Below are 8,609 nucleotides of genomic sequence, written 5' to 3' on the forward strand. Positions count from 1 at the left end.
TATTGTTAATAATGAGAATAATTATAATAATAATAACATTGACAGTAGCAACAACAACAACAAAAGTATTAACACTATTAATAATAGTAATAGTAATAATAGCAACAATAATAGTAATAATAACAAATGCTAACAATAACAATAGTATTATTAATAATAATATTATTAATAATAATATTGATGGTAATAATAATTTATTATAACGGTGATAGTAATAATTACGTTGATAATATAAATAATAGCAACAATTATGACAACAACAACAATAATGATGATAATGATAATAATAAATGATGATGATGATGATATTATTACTACTACTACTATTAATGATAATAATAATAATAATGGTGACACTAATAATAACAATGACAATAATGATATTGTTTTTAGCAGTAATAATAATAATAATAATTTATGATTTTTAATTTTATCATTCAAATCATATTTATGTTTTTATTCCTTTAATGGTGATAATAAACAAAAAAATTAATAGTAGCAATGATAATAATAGTAACAATAGTAATAACAACAATAATAATTATGATATTAGTAATACTATTAACAATAGTAATAGTGAGAATAATGGTAAGAATAGTATTAATAATAACCATGGTGACAACAATTATATTAGCAATAATAATGTTAATAATAACAACAATAAAAAAAAATAGTGAAAACAACAACAACATTAAAAGAATGTTTAAGTAATAATGACCTGTCTTTTGAAAAAAATAATATATTTTAACAATGAATTGAATAATATCTCTGTCCAATATTGAGATGAAAAAACATCTCATCTACTTAAATTAACAAGGGCTGACCAATGAAATTCACGAGGATATTCTTGAAAAAAATAAATTAAAAAGATTATTTTTGAATTAACTCACTATTAAAAAACAAAACTAATAAAAATTAACATTTAATTTATAAAAAAATCAAGTGAACTCAAATTAATTAAGAAAATTCATAATGCAAGTCACGCATAACATCAAATTCAACAAAGTTTTTAGTCTAGAGATTATTTATCATTTAACTACATGACAATAAAACAAATGCCAATCTTTTTTGTATGAAAAGTTTTTCTAGTAAAAAAATCGTGATAGACATATGGTGGCAAGATAGTAAAATTACATCATTAATAACAAGGGGTGATATTACATTTTTTTTTTATGTTCTAGGTAAATAAAAAAATAATTATTCCTAACAAAGGATAATTTTCACAAAAAAGAAAATTATGGGGCAAAGGAACAAAAAACAATAGCCTATATACTACAAATTAACTCATTATCAATTTTTTCAATCTAAATATAAAAATAACAAAAAAAAACTCAAAAAGCCCGAGAGATGGGTCGGTGGTCCAACATGCCTAGGCATAAAAAATAAGTCAAGCCCACACACCTATGTATGTTTGTATTTTTTTTAATTTCTTAAAGGGACAAGGTGTGTGTCCCATTTTTTTAAAGACATGAGATGATGTGCCATATATTTTTTGTAGAATTTGGTGACTTCTAGTAGCTAGAAAAACAAAGCTCTAGTTTTTTCAACTTTAAAACTTTTTTAACTTATTTTAATTTAAAATATTTAAAAAACACCACAAACATATTAATAAATTTGTTCATGATATCAAAAAAAACTTAAAAAACCAAAACAAACCCTAACTAAAAAAATTTCCACAATCAGATTTGTCTTTCCACACGAGAAGAGGAAAACAAACAGCTAGCTATGTAAAACTTTATTATGAAATAGAATCCATTAACATGTATTTTAATCTATTTGATAATTAGAATTAGGGGTGTTAAAAAAAACCGAAGAAAAATTAACCGAAAAAACCAAACTGAGATAAAAAACCGATTAAATTGATTTTCAAAACCATAAATTCTAATAGGTTTAGTTCAATTTCGGTTTTAAAATAGAAACTGACAAACCAAACCGAACCAACAAAAAAACCAGAGCTATACAAATTAAGAGGGGTATAAATAATTAAATATTAAAACCTAATCCTAAAAGCCGCCACTTGATCCTAAGAATATTTATCTCAATCTTCCTTTCCCTTTCAAATCTCAATTGCTCTGCCTCTATGTTTATCTAAAAAATGAGCATCATTTCTTCATCTATGTTTATCTCCATCTCAAAAATAAGCCAAACACAAACTCATTTCTTCATCTCCTTAACTTCTATTTTCTTTACTTTTGCACAAACCTTCTTTATTTCTACACAAGTTGTTCTAGTTGCAATAAAAGGAGATGACTTCTATAAAGAAAAGATAGCAAGGTAATTTTTGACCTAGTACTTGGTGTTTGCCCAGGAATCCAAGGTATATCAACATGAAACAATGAGTAATGACTGAAGATGAATTTGTAACTTTTGTAACTTTTGTTGTTTACTGCAACAAAGATGGATCTATTAAGGATCTATTACAAAATCCTCTGAATGTTTAGCTAAATTGTATTGTTCCTCGCTTATGAGCTCAAGATTGTAATAGCAAGAAATATAAAATTTCAAACAAGGAAAAATTAGTGTTTGATCTGTGAAGGGATTCGGTTTCTCGGTTTTTTGCCAAAAAAACCAAATTTAACTGAACCAAACCAGTTTAGTTTGAATCGGATTTCAGTCTGGTTTGATTAATATTTTATAAAATTAATGTAACTCAGTTCGGTTGATTTTTAAATTTAAACCGAACCAAACTATGAACAACCCTAGTTAAAATTGTCTTCAACAATCACTTTTATACTCTATACTGTAATTCAATATCCTTTCTCTATCATCTCATAAAAAAAATAAAAAATAAACTTCATTATCGAAATTAATTTTCTTACAATTAATTACCAGTTTACTCCCGCTTCAAACTCCACGTACGAATGCCCAATTTTAATACGTGCAGATTATTCATGCTGCCTCTTTTCTTTTTAAAACTATGATTAAATAAAGATCATTGCCAGCACAATGAAATGCTTCGCAACGTTGTGACTATAAATCCTTCCAAGCAAAATGATTTTATCGATAGCCATTGGTATCTCCTTGGACATTGAATTTCTTGATGGCTATGGGCTCTCAACGATTTGCAAGACATTACAGCTCCTTTGCTGAGAATACAAGAACACGTGCCATTTTAGGGATGAAATTGTACTGTTGCAGACATATAAATCCCTTCCATTATGATTTCCGCATCAATGATTTAATTTGCCTTTGATTGAAGGATGGAAATGAATGATAAAGTTTCGTAAAATTGGACAGCTTGCTAAGCAATTAAGATGCTACCCGTTAAAATCTTAACGCAACGATGTATATTAAATAGATCAAATCTAGTTTAGATTATTAACTTATTATGTACAATATTTACGTAATTTCAAGATTTTTTATATTTGTAAAAGCCCTTATCATGAGTTATTCTAATCTTTTTTCTTCTAATAACAATGATAATAACACATTTGGCCTTGAAGTTAGGAGGTAAATTACCAGATATTTAGTGCCAAGAACTTTCCGTAGAAGACAAGGGAAAGAAAAAGAAGAAATGTGTTAGAAAAGGTTACAACAGTAGCATTGAGCTCGCACATCAATGGTGCATTGTAAATTCAAACAACCATCAGAGCCAAATCATGTTAAGCCTTGCCTTAACAAAGAAGAAAAGAAAGAGAAGTATGCTGCCATTTTCCTTTGCCTAGAAAACAGCTTCAGATCATAAAATCATGAAGAAAAATAATAAATAAGAAAAAAACAAGAATTTAATATTCCAATGATATCTTTACTTAAAAGAACAATTTAGAAAGAAAACTCACTCACTTTATGGGATTTGGAGAAAGAAATAGAAGGTTGCTCTTCATTAGAAGTTACTGGTTGGATTATGACGATCGTCATGACCATCAATTGTGGCTGCGGGATGCTCTTCAAGACAAGGTTGAAGGATAACGAGGCCAACTTAGCATGAAGTCCATATGCCTTGTGGTTCAAAGAATCAGACCCAGTAAAATCAATACAGCCCAGAACCAGGTGCAGGGCCGAGTATGGGTAGGCAAAATCACATTTTAAACTCTTCAACCATGAGAAATTTGATACACTAAGGGCACTGGATTCAAATAAAATATTGCGGCCTTAGCAACTTAGAAAGCTTGCCAGTGGGGGTGTTTGACATTGATTGCAATCTGCATTGGAGAGTTTTGCTAGTTCAAAATTATCGGGGAAGTGTTGAACTCGGAAAAGATATCTGAATTTATAATAAAAAATAAGTTCAGATACATTACCTGAATTTAAATATGATAAGTTTGAGCAAGATAGCTTGAGTACACGTGAGTAAGGTGCATAGCCAACATCCACCATGACAGCACGCCCAACAAGCTGGGCATGTCACGCCCATGCCAGTTCGTGCTCATACATCTTAATAGTAATTGGGCCTAAGCTTACAAGCCCGAGTTCATGAGAATTTTTTTTTTGTCCTTTTAAAAAGTTTTATATGCTCATTAAATTTGAGATTATCTTTTTGTCATATGTAGTAGGTTGTCTTAAATGAGCTTGGTATTCGTACTCTGCAAGTGCCCAAATGAGTATTCTATTGAATCACTGTTTCAGACGAAACTGAAACTCGGCCATTATTCAGTTGACTGGGAAAGGTCAGTGGTCGGCAAAACTAATGTGTGAAGCAACTGAATTGCCGTGCCAGGACAAAGCTTCAAACTCAACCATCCTTTGGATATATATGTTGGGTTAATTCGAAAGTACACATAACTAATTCGATATAACCATGAATTGAAACGAGATCCACTAAATCAATTAGCGTGCCATGAGAATGAGAATAGAAGAATGAGAATGGTTATTCTGTACCTTTTTTCACTTGCACACAAAACTCTTTACTAAAAAGAAAAAAGAGGCGAGGAGAAAGTTCGTGATTCTCTAATTTTCAACCTAGCATCTGGATCCGGCTTGTAGCATATATATTCCCTCGATAATTTTCAATTGTCAAGTTCACTTTTCATTTTTCATGAAGCAAACATTTACATTTTTCAAAGGCATGTTGGCCCTTTCAGTTGTTGAGGACTTTCAGTAGAGACATATGATAGCAAGGTCAATTGATAAGACTGTTTTCTGTTGATCGATGGGAGTTTCCCTTGTTGTTTTGCCAAGGTGCAGTGAGAACTGTCTAGCGACACCAATCAAGCAGGCACACCTCCACTACGGATTATCCCTGTAAATGAACCTGACCCCTTGGTTCACGCATTAACGTTGGTTTGTTAACATTTTGGTTTGGTAGGTCCGGGTCCGAAGTGCTTGATGCATGCCATGATCCTGATGTGGGATGGTGATGTTTTTTCTTCCCTTTGCTTGGTGTTATTCACTTTTTACTCTCTCCTTTTCCCTTGTATATATATTGAACCCGACAATGATTGAAACAACCATTTGCCTGGCTCGCAGATTGTGACCAGCTTGGAGGACCCATCTTCATTCGGAAGCAAAATATTTCAAAAAGGTCAAATTTTATGGATGCTTTTATCGTCCAGAGGATAGGAGACTCACAAATTGCTGGAAGTGCGTTGTGCGCTAGCCATGTCCATTGTCAACCGTGATACATGTTACTTGAAAAAAGAAGAAGCTCTTTCTTCCTTCTTTGCACTGCTTGCAGATACCACGTAGGGCAGCTTCCTGTCTTCTGATTATTTAAATCCATCTCTTTCTTAGGAGTTTCTTATTTTTTAAATAATTTTTTATGTAAGCTAAAATATATGTTAATTATATTTTTTTATTTTTAAAAAATTAATTTTAATATTAATACATCAAAATAATTTAAAAATATTAAAAACATATTAATTTAAAATAAATAAATAAAATAATTTTTTTAAATTTTTTAAAAATATTTTTAAAATATAAAAACAAATATAGATAGCTAGCAGCAGTGCGGCTAAAGTGGATCAGGTATACACCAGGCCGGAAGTATCTAGACCAGGGATGCTGTCTTGAATTACTTTCTATACATTTGTGATGGATTGCTGAAAAAAGGGTATATGCATGATTCATAAAATACAATAATTTTGTTAAGAAATAGATTTAATTTACTAGTTGAGAATACATGAAAATACCCTTTATTGTTAAACAAAATAAAGAAAAAAAATAGAATTACTAATGGATTGCAAGTGTAAATACGTGATATATTCCCAATCAAAAGACTTAAATCCTCACCTTCTGTTTTTTTTTTTTCTGGTTTATATTTGGTCTTGAAAGCCCTTAAAAGGATATTTTCCTATTTAATAACACCAATATTTTCTCGCATTCTCCCTCAAACTATGGATCTTGAACCAAAAAAAAAAAAAAACAAAGGAATTGATCAAGATTTCAAGTTCCTCGTAAAATATTTTTCAGGGGACAAAAACCTCTTCACCATTTGAAGATTTCGGGGCATGCCTCTGTTGTATGCTCACCGTTGAAGAAACACTTCTCCAATTTTATACTTTCCACAGCATTTAAATTTATCGAAGGGAAAGAAAAGAAAGAAAAACAAATTCCACCGCTTTAGAAATTGAAAATAAGGAAGAAAAGGGAGTTAAAAAAAGGAATAATTTTCTGCAGCTAGGCACGGCTCAATTTCAGCCAGAATAATTTTTTTAACAGATCAAATTGGCAAAATAAAATGTACTCTTGATCTACGTACAGCATCAGAGTGTTAGCTGTTTCTGGTTTGTGATGAACTGGCTGTCTGAAAAAAGAGTGGCTGATGGGTCTGTTAGCACAGTGGTGTAGTCCTTGTCTGGGGTTGAAAACACAGGTACAGAAAAATTATTGCTATACATTTAAACCACCATTTTATATATATATATAAACTCTTCAATCATGTAGTTATATAATTTACTGTTATTTCTTAAAATATTTTTTTGTTTTGAAATATTTTACAATAATATTTTTTATTTTTAAATTTTATTTTCAATATGAGCATAAAAAATATAAAAATTAATTTAAAATTTTTAAAAAACATTTTTTTAACCACAAATAGAAACAGACTCCAGGGACAGCTGCACTTGCAAGAACATTAATCGAAGAGACAGGGAGAGCACCCCTGCACCAACATTGGATTTTAAATCACATAATACTCATCCTGCTTTCCTCCCAGATGGTTCCTGGGTACTTCACACATGTCAGACGTCTAAGCTCATGGCTTATGATTGGCAGTGTTATTGCGGTATGACTCACCAAAAAAAGCAAGGGATGATCAAACTAATACCACTAATGAATTTGATGGTGCTTGCGGCGCTTAGCGAGGCAGGTTCATTATATAATCGCATATTCATTGTTTAATTAAAGTTAATAGCCTTCTTCTTTCTTTTTTTTGTCTTTATTAAGTAGGGTATAATTAATAATTACTCGGTGGTTAGCTGCTAGGTTAAAGAAGGAGAATAAGGTTGGCAAATTCCCACCATTGATCACGTGGACATATCGCTATCGCATAAAAAATTAATGGACATGTTGGTCCACGATAGAAAACGTTCGGTAACAAATTAACAATTGCTAATAAATTAAAAACCAACCCCTCGTGAATTGTTTAACATTTCAACCCTCTAATTCCCAATCCGATTGGATCTTTCCATTTCCAGAGCCATCCATCGCCCGATGGCGTGCCACACAGAGGATCGTGGTGGGACCCTGACAGAAGCAGGCAACCTGACAAGGGTTTGCAAGAATTAGAGACAGCGGAGGAGCACAATGGGAGGAAAGGGATTAAAAAACAAGGGTTAGATTAAAAGAGAATAGTCCTAATTAGGAGTGCCGGTGAGATGCTTCTGAGGGAACTTTAAACCTTTATTTATTCTAGTTTGTTGACGAAAGCATCAGATCAGCCCTTCTGATGGGTTGCCGCAATCTATGACTCTTTGGTTCCGTTTAATTAATGAGCCAGACTTTACGAGGGTGACCTAAGTATGTTTATGTACTTTGGTTTGGTGTGATATGTCCCTCCGCCCTCATTGTTTTGCTTCGAAAAACTTCTATCTAATTATTTTGTCAGCTCGGACAAGCCTATTCAATATTTGTTATAGTAATAAATCTTCCTTTCTGTTGGCGTGTCGAGGTTTAGATGCAACCTCCCCCAAGTTTAATATTTTGAAAGTTTACAGGGTTATTTAGTCGTGCGGTAATAATTGTTTTTGAATTTCTTTTTAAAAAATTATATTTAAAATTATTTCTATAATTTTATTTTTGATATAAATATTTGAAAACAATTTACAAATATAAATAAAATTAATTTAAAATAAATTTTTTAAATACTTTTAAAATATAAAAACAAAATAGCTTTTAGTATATGTTTAGAAACATGATTAAAAAGGTGTTTTCTAAGATTTTAATATTTTTTAATTATATTAAAATATTTTTAAAAATATTTTTAAATTAAAATAATTATTACCGTCTCTTACCTTTACTCCCTTATTATTTTTAATTGTGGTATATGGTTTTAAGGGTGCTAAGCTTTGATTTAGCAAGGCACCTTCGATAGGGTCAAATTTTTGCTGGGAACCATATCTGTCTTTTCTTTTGTCATCTGCTAAAATCCAATGGTGCCCATCTTTTCATGTCCTGTACTCTTAGCTATGGGGTATAGTTGTACTGATGGAGGAATATTTATCATCGTCTGT

This window comes from Populus euphratica, unplaced genomic scaffold (genome assembly GCF_000495115.2).
Source record: "Populus euphratica unplaced genomic scaffold, PopEup_1.0 scaffold8.1, whole genome shotgun sequence".
Classification (NCBI taxonomy): Eukaryota; Viridiplantae; Streptophyta; class Magnoliopsida; order Malpighiales; family Salicaceae; genus Populus; species Populus euphratica.